Genomic DNA, 12,055 nt, shown 5'->3' on the forward strand with positions numbered 1-12,055 from the left:
CAGCAGCTCGTTGGGCACCTTAATTTTGCGTGCAAAGCTGTTGCGCCTGGTAGGCCGTTTTTGCGTCGCTTTTGTGACGCCATGGCTGGCCTGCGTGCACCCCATCACAGGTTGCGTTTGACGGGTGGCATGCATGCTGACTTAGAGGTTTGGTCGGACTTTTTGAGCAACTTTAATGGTATTACCTTTTGGCGGGATGAGTTATTGCTGGAGGCTGAGCTGCAGGTCACGTCTGATGCCTCAGGCTCCACTGGCTTCGGGGTTTACTTCCGGAGGCACTGGTGCGCTGAGCAGTGGCCTGCAGATTGGCTGGCATCAGATGTGGTTAAAGACTTGACCTTTTTGGAGTTTTTTCCCATTCTGGTAGCAGTCCATTTATGGGGTGAAGAGCTGGCGAACCACACTGTCCACTTTTGGTGTGACAATTTGGCTGTGGTTCACGTTGTCAACTCCTTGTCCTCAAAGTCCCCCAGGGTTATGCGGTTGGTGAGGGCATTTACGTTATTGTGCCTCCGGCGCAATATTTTGTTTAAGGCTAGGCACGTTCCTGGCGTGTGCAATGGCGTGGCGGACGCTTTGTCTCGCCAACAGATGGAGCGTTTTTGGCAGCTTGCCCCGGAGGCGGATTCTCGTCCGGCAGTGATGCCTCCAGAGCTTTGGCTGCTTGGGAGGTCGAGGCGTGCCGCGCCATCCAGCTAGCCATCGCGCCCAGTACTCGGAGGGCATATTGGAGAGCGGTAGGCCAGTTGGAGGGGTTCAGGCGGGAAGCTGGGATCAAGGATACTTGGCCCATTCCGGTGGAGCACATTCTTCAGTTCTGTGTACACCAGAAGGCTCGGGGGCTGGCAGTGAAGTCCATTAAGGGGCAACTGGCCGCCCTGGCCTTTGTTAGCAAGGCTCGGGGATTGCCTGAGGCCACGGGCGATTTCCGGGTACGGAAGATGCTCGAAGGTTGGGCCAGGGAGGGTGCGGTCCATAAGGATCCGCGTCAGCCCATTTCTCCGTCTGTGCTTAGGGGCCTTAGTGGGGTTTGGAAAACAGTTTGTACCTCTGGTTATGAGGCGAGGCTCTTTCACGCGGCGGCGTTGACTGCCTTTTTTGGGGCCCTCCGGGTGGGGGAGCTGGTAGCTTCATCTTGTAAGGATACCTCTGGCCGCGCTCTTATGGCTAGCGACCTAACCTTTACAGGGGATTCGGTTTCTCTGACAATACGTTGGTCTAAAACGGACCAGATGCGTAAGGGGGCGTGCATTCGATTGGGATCTTGCTCTGAAGCGGAGCTGTGCCCAGTCCGTGCATTGAAGAGGTACTGGCAGGTGCGGGGCAGTGGGCAGGGATGCCTTTTTCGGCACCTGGATGGCTTCCCCTTAACTCGTTACCAGTTCTGGGCAGTGACTAAGCGAGCTCTGGCGGCGCTTGGACTGCAGGGGGTGAGCTTTGGAACTCATTCCTTTAGAATTGGAGCGGCTTCGACAGCTGCTGCTATGGGATATTCTGGTCAGGTTATCCAGAAGGTTGGCAGGTGGCGGTCTGCGGCTTACCGCTCTTATGTGCGTCCGTTAAAGCATGTTTAAACGTTACTAATTGTGGTTTTTTCTTAGGTCCTGCGTCGCGGGTTGGACGTCAGCGCATCTTGATATGTGGGCACAGTTTTGTATTCTGGGCTGCCCATCAAGCACGCAGGACGCCGGTGGGGTCCCAACTGGGGCTTAGCGACCGGGCTACGGTTGAATGGCGTGGCCGGCGGGGCCTTCGGTGGCCGGGCCTGTTGCCATTGTTGTTTGGAGTTGGGTGTGACACGCCACCCCACATCCTCGTGATACATTTAGGGGGGAACGATTTAGGATTACTGCAGGGTAAGGCATTATCTTCCCAGGCGCTATCTGATATGCGCCTTATTGCAGCGCGTTGGCCGGGGGTGCTGATCATGTGGTCGGCTATGGTCCCCCGGCGGGTCTGGAGGGAGGCTGAAAATCGCCAGGCCATCGAGCGGGCCAGGATGAAAGCCAATCGGGCTATCCAGAAGGGTTTAGGGAGGGGGTTAGGCGTTTATTTGCCTCACCCCAGGATCAGGGCCGAATTCCCCAACCTTTACAGGGGTGATGGGGTGCACTTGTCTCAGACAGGCAACCAGATCTTTCTGGATGATCTGCGGCAAGGACTTCAGTTGGCCTTAGGCCATCAGTGGGGCGCCTGGGCCTAAGCAGAGGCTTGGCCCGGGCGTTGGCTGGTTTGTAGGAGTAGGGTGCGGGACGGTGAGCACCCTTGGCGCTTCCCTGTGTGGGAAGAGGGGTCTGCCTAAAGGGCTGGTACTGCTGTGACGGCTGCCAGGCCCACAGGCAGGCTGCCTTCGGGAACCCCTGCCTGCGAGTCCTTTCCCTCACTGCTATACGGCTGAGGTGTCAGGAGCTCAAAGGGGGGGTGACCAAATTTGCCTGGCCGGCTGGGTCCGCCCCATCCACCGGATGGGTCCCACCTGGGGCTTCGGGGCTCGCCCAGACAGGTCAAGGCGGTGGTCCAGGTGGGACATCGTGGCTTGACCTGTACCGCTTTAGGTCCTTGCCGCTGTTTGGTTTGTTTTGTTTGTATTAAGTTAATAAAGTGGCCCTTAGATCCAACTTGGTGTCCGTCTCTTTTCTGAATGGGGTGGCAATTCGGCCCCTTCCTGGCAAGCAGCTATGCTGCTCAGCCAGGGGCCGTTTATTGCCGCTCCTGAGGGATGGACGGCACCACCCCCTCCATTCCATATAAGGAGTGGCTGGGAGGGCAGAGCGAGCCTTGTGACGCAGCTCTGCCCTTCCCAGCTCATTGCAGCTCAGTCGCTCGGCCCACCCGCCTCTCCCTAATTTATTGGTGCAGGAGTAGCCGGCTGCCGTTCGGAGCCAGGTAGGAATTTTCCCCCCCCCTTTTCCGTATTGGCTTGGGTAAAGGGGGGTTTTTCGCCTACCTTGCATCGATGTATGGGGATTGAGAAATTTGTGCGAGGTGGTGCCTGTTAGGTGAGTCATGGCTGGTTTGTAGGAGTAGGGTGCGGGACGGTGAGCACCCTTGGCGCTTCCCTGTGTGGGAAGAGGGGTCTGCCTAAAGGGCTGGTACTGCTGTGACGGCTGCCAGGCCCACAGGCAGGCTGCCTTCGGGAACCCCTGCCTGCGAGTCCTTTCCCTCACTGCTATACGGCTGAGGTGTCAGGAGCTCAAAGGGGGGGTGACCAAATTTGCCTGGCCGGCTGGGTCTGCCCCATCCACCGGATGGGTCCCACCTGGGGCTTCGGGGCTCGCCCAGACAGGTCAAGGCGGTGGTCCAGGTGGGACATCGTGGCTTGACCTGTACCGCTTTAGGTCCTTGCCGCTGTTTGGTTTGTTTTGTTTGTATTAAGTTAATAAAGTGGCCCTTAGATCCAACTTGGTGTCCGTCTCTTTTCTGAATGGGGTGGCAATGTATATTGCATATAAAATGATTCAACACATTTACACAATAGGAATAGATCTAGAAAACCAATATTGAAAAAAAGAGAACAAATCAGTGGTCAAAAATATAAAGAGAAACAGCAAAAAATAAAGAACATTCCCTGTGACAGACTAGCAGGGAATATCTTCTGTCTTTCTATATTGTGTGTGTTTATGTTTCCCATTTTTATTTTATGTATGTACAGCCTTCTTTTTTCTTTGAAAATTGGTGTCAGTGATACTAGCTGTGGCTGGCAATTGTTGTATGAAGTAAAAGAGATGTGTGGACACATCAACAATATAAATGGCTTTTATAGGATAATGGAGAACTGTACACACAAAAAGAAGAAAAAAAGATACTTTGAAGTTGAACCCTCCAGGATATAGATCATTATGAATTGTGAGAAATCTGAAAACAGTTGAATGACAAAAGACACACTCATCAGAACACTTACAGCGAAAATAAGTTGTTTACAGCAGTGTTGGTCCAAAAGCAAAGATCAAATTAAAAAAATGCAAGCCATAATTATGTTCTTGCTTTTTGGGGATTTTGGTTTTGGACCAATACAAATGTAAACAACTTATTTCTACTTTAGGAATACCTACATTCAGCCAGTAAAAAGAGGGACATGACAACTGGATTAAAATGGGACTAGCAAGAGAGTGTACATACGAAAATTCAACATGAGGTTAAAAACTACACAGTTGTTCTTCAATCAACTTTATATCTCATGTATTGCCTTCAACTACCAGGGTTGCTAACACAATGATGAACAAATGATTATTTTGCTCTAAACCTACACGGACTTTGTGAATCTTGCTTGGTGCTACCAAGATAATAGAGATAATTGCTGGCTGCTTCCCCCCGCCCCAGTGGAAATTATTTATTTATTTATTTCCCACCTTTCCACCCAATTAGGGCCTTCAAGGCAGCAAACAGTTAAAAAAATTAAAAACAGCTTTAGAAACAATACATACAAGCACAGACATACATATTAGGGATGCTAATCTCAGGAGCATTGTAGGGAGGGCAGGAAGGGAGTGCTTTGCACTATGAAATCATTTTGGGGTGATCATCACCCAAAGTGATATCACAGTGTCTGCATTGTAGCCTCCCCCCGTTTTTTCTTCCACTGCTCCCTTGCTTGAACACAGAGAATGGAGTACAGGGGTGGGAGCTTGTCCACCAGAGGTGGGCAAATGGTAACCCTAATCTGTCTCCTTCTCCGTCTCTGTCTCAATCTGGTTTACACATACATAAAACAGTAACTAAAAATATCAATAGGAAGGAGGGACAATAATGGAATTTCAAACAATACAAAAAGGTCTTCACCCACTGCTTCACTTCACTGCTTCACCCACTGCTAGAAGATAACAATATAAAGGGGGCAGTTTTGGTGTCCAAAAAACCAAGGAGGCTGTTTCTTGGGTTGCCACACCTGTCTTGCCTCAGATGACAGATATATCCAAAGAAACCTTCCCACTGCTCCCCAAGATTACTGTAATGCTTTAGTATGTGCATATGAGAGTAGGCTGTCCTTAAGGTATGTTGATCTCAAATCATATAGGGCATAAAAGGTAAGCATCTTGATCTGAAACTGGGCTGATATGGTCCCTGTGAGCCAATCCAATCAACGTTCTAGCTACAAAATTCTGTGGTTTCTGGACATTCTTCAATGGCAGTCCCATGTGCAAAGCATTGCATTAACCTATCTAGTTGTTAAATGAGAGTGCACATTGGTAAGATCTTTGATATAAAATCCCTTTTCAGGAGTCTTGTACTGTCTTTCTTCAACTGTCTGCAGTTTCCATTGCCTGATTTTTACCTCAGAATACAGAGTTCCACAGCTGACCCATTAGCTTGCTAGCCACACAGGAAAGCCAGGCCCCACAGAGAGATTGGCAATCCTAGAGGGGCAGACAGGGAGGGGTATTTTTACTTTAGGACACATTCAATGACTGGGAATGCGTGCTGAGGTACTGCATGTGCCCTGCATACTATTTAGGATGTTGGGATGATGACCAATCAAGGCCGTATATGCAAATGACCTCAGGGAGGCTGAGTTGGCAGTTGTGGGGGAGGGGAGCACCCTGCCAGCCCCACAGGAAAGCTGTATGCCTATGGGGAAACACATTTGACCCCTTTTTACACTCTTAGGGGGCAAATTTCTTAAAATCCCTTCTTTATGAGCCTCTACATCGCAAAAGGAACATTTTCTACAAATTTCACATTTCTAGGTCCAGTAGTTTGGGCTGGGTATTGATGAGTCAGTCAGGACACTTGTCTTTAAATATATATATAGACAGAAGATGACGTCCCATGCTACCAAACAAACCACTCATGGCATCAGGTCACCATACAGTTCATCTCAGATCACAACAGAATCCAGATTCTAACTTGACATAACCCAAACCATGTAGGAACTTACCTACATGGTAAAGGAATTAAGAACTCAAAATTAAGAGCTTAAAACCCATACAGAGAAGATCACTTCACAGAATTAGACAGCCATAGGCAAGACTCACATTGACAAATCACATCTATGTGTTATGCTGTTTTAATGTTTACTGGATGGAGACAGCATTTATCAGTCAAGCTTTTAAAACCAATGAGGTGAATCTTTGGCTTTTTCACAACTTCAGGAATCCTGCTGTGTAAGTATGAGCTCTTGCTATGAACTCCAAATCTTTGGTGAGCCTGCCCTAGAAACTAGAATCTGAGAGGGGTACAATATCCTCCTAGAGCATTCATTAAATTAGTCTGCTTTTCCTAAAAGCTAGCCTCTGCAACCTATGTAGTCTCCTGAGAAAGGCTCCCTCCAGCTCACTCTCTGCAGGCTCAAACCCTATCTGACTCAAACTGACAGTTTTACAGATTTTCTTTTCCACTTTCCCCTCCCATCTGGCTCCTCCAGCATTCCCCGGGTCCTGACTGGCTGTTCACTGCTAAGCACACACATCAAACAGGCATACAGGGGATTGGTGATTAATAAAAATGGGCAGGACCTTTGCCCATCCATCCCAAGGGCATCCAACCATGTATGGTATCCATGAGCCTCCAAATACCCATGGCCATCATTTTATCTAAGTCACCCACCATAAGCGTTTTCCAGTTTAGATCGGTGCTACATGAAACCCTAGGTTTTTTAGGGTTTCATGTAGTGTGTTCCAAGTTTGGAAAGTACATGCTGTGTTTTATTCTCACAGAATGATGACCATATATATTGAGAAGATCACAGGTAGCACACTATTCCAGTATGCATAGTGTGCTCCCAAACATAACGTCTGGAAAGTTAAGACAAAGCAAGTCTTGATAGACCAGACTAAGTTCCCAATCTCCCTCTTTCACTCACTGACTCACACACACACACACACACACACACTCACTCACTCACTCACTCACTCACTCACTCACTCACTCACTCACTCACTCTCCATGCTCCCCCCCAAAGTGCTGAAAACATGGAAGCCTAACAGAAGCCAAACAGGCCTCAGTCACTTTGCAAACAGAGCTGTGTGGACTCCTGGGGAAAAGCCGCCAGCATTCAGTGAGTGGGCCGTGCCTTTAAGAGCATGTGGAAACAGCCAAGATGTGAAAGAAGAAAGAAGAGTGAGAGGGTGGCTTGGATTTTACTCTGGCTTCCACACACGCACTGAAGTTACTGGGGCTAGACCAGATGCTGCAGTGAAGAAAGAGAAGCACTATGTCGGCTTGAGCTGAGTGTCCCTGGAGGACAAGGCAAACCAGAACAAAGGTGCCCACTCTGATACCCCATCTTCACATGCTTTGGGGGTTTCTCCCTCTGGATTGGCCTGCATCACCTGGGGCCAGGATGTACAGTCTCTGAGGAGGATGCTTGCTAGGTTCTGTGTGTAGTGTCACTTTTGACAGTTATTGATAAAGAAATCAAGGCCACCTTTTCTTCCCTTCATCTCTGGGGTTCTTCCATACTTGCTGGGGCCTGGAATTTGTAAACTGTGCTAAAGTTTCCATGTCATAATTTTTTCAAGCACCTGTGACCTCAGGCTACTGATAAGCACAGCTCAAGCCACATTCCAGTTCTTTGGAGTTGTCTCCTACTACTGATACCTGAGAAGTAGATGGGGAAGGGGGAAATGGTTGCTATATGGTCCAAGTCTGTAGGTCTCAGTTCTGGGTCCAAGAACTGCAGTCCCAGTCCTGTCTTTTCCACTAACCAGTTGTGGATATTTTGAATTTTGTAGCCTACATATATAGAAAATAATATCTACTCCTGGCCTCGGGGGCGGTGCAAGGGTTTGCGGAGCTTGCGGCTGGCCGGCTGGGTGCCCTCCCTGCGTGTGCACAAGTGCACGCGCACACCGGCCTACATGATGATGTCATATGTGACATCATCACGGAGCACGTGCACACACCGCCACCAGCCCGATCGCTGTGGTGGGTGGCTTCCGAGCTCTCCCGCTCGGTTGCCTGCACCGCCGCAGATGCCTGCCCACGGTGGCTGTGCCCAGCCGGGGGCTTGTGATGGTGGCGGCAGCAGCGCGGGGCGGAAGGGATAGGAGGCTGCTGTTTTGTGGCGCACGCTCCTGCCCCTGCGCCTCTTCTGGCGCTCCCTCCGGCACCCCGCGCTTGAGGTCACCGCCTACCTGGCCTCAATGGGTGCGCCAGCCCTGCCTGGCCTCAACAGATATGTAGAAGGAACCCCCCCACCCCACCATTCTAAAATAGAAATAAATATACTATTCGGATATTATTTGGAGGTCTGAGGAAAGAGACTTTTGCCTGGCAGATTTGCCTTTTTTTAAAATACAACCTGGACCGTTCTTCCCTGGTCAACTGGCAATGCTGTCTGCTGAAGTCAATTATTTTTATGCATTAGCGGGCTAATATCTGCCTTTGGTCAATAATCTTCATACATATTTTAACGCCTAGCTCTTTGTCATTTATTTAAAGATGGTGAGCTCCCCCCTCCCATTCCTGAAAATGGTCTGAATGAAAAAATTAAACCTTTCTCAAGATTTTGGTAGCTTCTATTCTATTCTATTCTATTCTATTCTATTCTATTCTATTCTATTCTATTCTATTCTATTCTATTCTAGTGTGCCAGCATGGTATAGTAGTTACAGTGTCAGACCAGGATGTAGGAAATCCAGGTTCAAATCCTCACTCTGCCATGGAAGCTCACTGGGTGACCCTGGGCCACTCATACTGCTCTCACCCTAAGCAACCTAACAAAGTTGTCACTGTGGCAATAAAATAGAGAGAGGATAAAAAGGTTGTAAGCTGTTTTGGGTCCCAGTGAGGACAAAGGCAGAATATATAATAAATTAAAAATGTTGCATATTTCTTGACAGAAAAAGTGTGTGTGTGTGAAATGGACTTAAGGGAATCATATGGTATATAGCATTGTGCTTCTGGCAGTGAAGCTTCACTATCAACAGCACATGCGTCAGCCTGGGAGGAGGAAGAAGAGAAAGCTAGAGGTGGGCGTGAGAAGAGAGTGTGAAAGATGATGCGTATGACAGAGAGAAACAGTGAGAAAGAGAACGTGTGAGAGTGTGTGTGTGAGAGAGAGATGGACAGTGCACTTGAAAGAGACATGGGAGTGAAATGGGGGAGGGAAAGACATGGGTAACGTCAAGAGAGTGCACCAGTCATTTGGAAAGAGGACAACACAGGAGACCACAGAGATCCTCTCTCCATCTGCTGATTATCTGGCTAGGAAGGGGAAGGTTGTCTGTTACAGAATTACCAGCCAAATTGTTGACAACAGGCTCCTAGCCTGTTTTAATGCATTAGCAATGACCAAGTAATCCCAAGCTGCCAAATGAAGTGAAAACATGAATCAATTATGTGTGGCAATAAAGATGTGGGACCGGTTTATTGCAAATTCTTTCGCATCAGTCGGCATTAGTTTTATATTGCATATGCCTCTCTGCATATATATTGCATAGCAGTAATTATGAATTGTATTTTGAGCTGCACATGCATTAGGAGCTGGAAAGTAGGAATTGAAGCATACTCTGATCTGAAATTAACTGCTCTGGGAGCCAAGAGAGTTTGTATACAAATTTGAGGAGACTCAATGGATCACCTCCTCCAGCTTCCTATTTACAGATTTTTCCATAACACTGCAAGCCTGTAGTGTGTGTGTAAAGTGCTGTCAAGTTGCAGCTGACTTAAGGCAACCCCATAGGATTTTCAAGGCAAGAGATGAACAGATGGGATTTGCCATTGTGCCCTCTGCTTACCAACCCTGGTCTCCCATCTATGTATTAAGCAAGGCTGACCTGGGCCAGCCAGGCTACCCTTTGGCTACCCTTGAAAATTTCAAGCCACTCTTTTCTGTTGTTGAGCTGTCTACAATGGGAAAGTTTTCCTGATGTTGACAAGACACCAATGTCTCAGTTCATGGAAAGCTATTTCTCTACACAGTATCTAAGGAGAAGGGGCAAGTGACTCTTTCCAATAAGTACAAATTTTCCAAATACTGTCTGCTACAGTCCCCTAACAGGGGGTGTATAAATATTCCCCATTTCATTTCTTTTCCTTTCCTTATGTTATTGTTATGAATCCTTTCATTCCACCCATGTCATTCCACCCATGTCATTCCACCTTGTGCCCTTGATTGGTTTCCTGTTATGCTGCTTGACACCATTTTATGCCACTTAAGCACCATTTCTGCATTAAACATCATTATATGCAATAAATGAAGGGGAATGAGAATGTTATTTTTTATTGGGGGAAATCAGAAAATGGCACAAAAATAATCCTTACATGAGAGAAGTGCAATCATAACAGGTATTTATGATTTGAATCAGCACAGATGAAAAATTCCATTCCTCTTCTAATGCCCAGGTTTCAGACAAAATCTCTTCCAGCTACCAGCAAAGCAAGAGGAAAAGAAGACCAAAAGACAGTCTTGGAGAGGTGTTGGCTGTTTTGATTATTAATAATAAAAAATTACTACTATGCTGGAGTACATGCATAAGCTTTTCTGCAAAGCTGATTTGAAGAGTATCTGTTGATTAGGCAATGTCAGCGGAATCAGATGGGGATGAACAGAAGAGAAAAAAAGAAAAAAAACACAGAACAAATTGCCTTCTATGAGTGGGAGCCAAGGCGACTCTCTGGCAGTAGCACCAGCCGCCTCCTCCTTTCAGCGCTGGGAATAGCGTGACTAATTCTGAGAGGCCGTTGTCACTGCTGCTTCTTTGGGAACAGTGTTCTCTGATCCCAAACCTGAATTCCTCTGCTAGCTGTAACCTTTTGCTGGTTGCCTGCCAATCTCTGTGCTGGGAGAACAACAGGACATGAAAGCGCCATCTGGGGGCGCCTGCAGGCATCTACAGCAAAGGAAACCCAAAGCTGGCTGTGATGATGAGTGCGTGAGATTCGGCAGCACTTTTCTGTGGATGGTAAATCTGGATTCTCAGTTTAGATTAAAACTAGCTCGTGCAGTCTATGTATTTATTTGCTGTTTCCTCACAGACCTCTGCAAGGGAGGGTGCTAAAAGATGTTTCAAATGTAAATTTGGGGGGGGGTAGATTGCTGTATTTAGTATTTTTTTTTTGGTTGAACTGCTAATGTTGAAATCAGTGTTTATCAAATAGCAAGACCTAGAGACTAAGGTGCTACTGGACCCAAACCTTGCTCTTCTACTACAGACCAACACAGCTACCCACCTAAAACCATTTCTCAAATGTTAGAGAATCACCCTCCCTACCTCCTAAATTTATTAAATTACCTGTATAGTCCTAGAAAGAAATCTACTTGCTGCAATTGATGCATCACTTTTCATGCCTCCCAGCCACCTTATATATACCCCTGAGCCTCTTCATAACCACTTGCAGTTATTGCATATAGTTCTATTCTATAGGCAAGCATGAAACACACCCTGGAAATTTGGCTAGTCTTATTGGGTTTCTTTTGAAAGTCATTGGATAATACAGTTAAAGAGAAAAGCCCACATTTGCTCTGAGTCAGATCTTATGACTGGGATAGTGGCAATATGGCTCCTCCCCCCACATATATGTATGTGTACATGGGATATGGCCCTGACTTGGATAGCCCAGGTGTGCCTGATCTCGTCAGATCTCAGAAGTTAAGCAGGGTTGGCTTTGGTTAGTAATTGGATGAGAGACCTCCAGCAAAGACAAAGATTGCAGAGGCAGGAAATTACAAACCACCTCTGTTAGTCTCTTGCCATGAAAACCCCACTAGAGGTTGCCATAAGTCAGCTATGACTTGAGGGCACTCTCTACCACCATGTGTGATATAGCTCCTCCCCAACACATGTGTGTATGTGGGTGTGCTACTCTTAGCAAAATTCTTAGTTTTCCATTAAATGAGTCAGGCTTTTTCACCAGCTTAAGACCTCCCCCCAACACGCATTACTTCAACTTAGAGAAAAGTGGCAATTCTCTCGTATTTCTTACCACTCAATATTGTATCAAACCCCTTTCTTTAGCATACAGTTTCCTGCAACTAGTCTTAAGCCATTGTTATTTATGGGCCTGTTATCAATATGGCATACACAATTCCCACACCATCTTTACTTGTAATCTTTACCTCTAGGAGGCTTTTCACTCTAGCTTGAGAAACATCAGATTAAATCTTTTTTAGCAG

This window comes from Eublepharis macularius, chromosome 6 (assembly GCF_028583425.1).
Source record: "Eublepharis macularius isolate TG4126 chromosome 6, MPM_Emac_v1.0, whole genome shotgun sequence".
Lineage (NCBI taxonomy): Eukaryota > Metazoa > Chordata > Lepidosauria > Squamata > Eublepharidae > Eublepharis > Eublepharis macularius.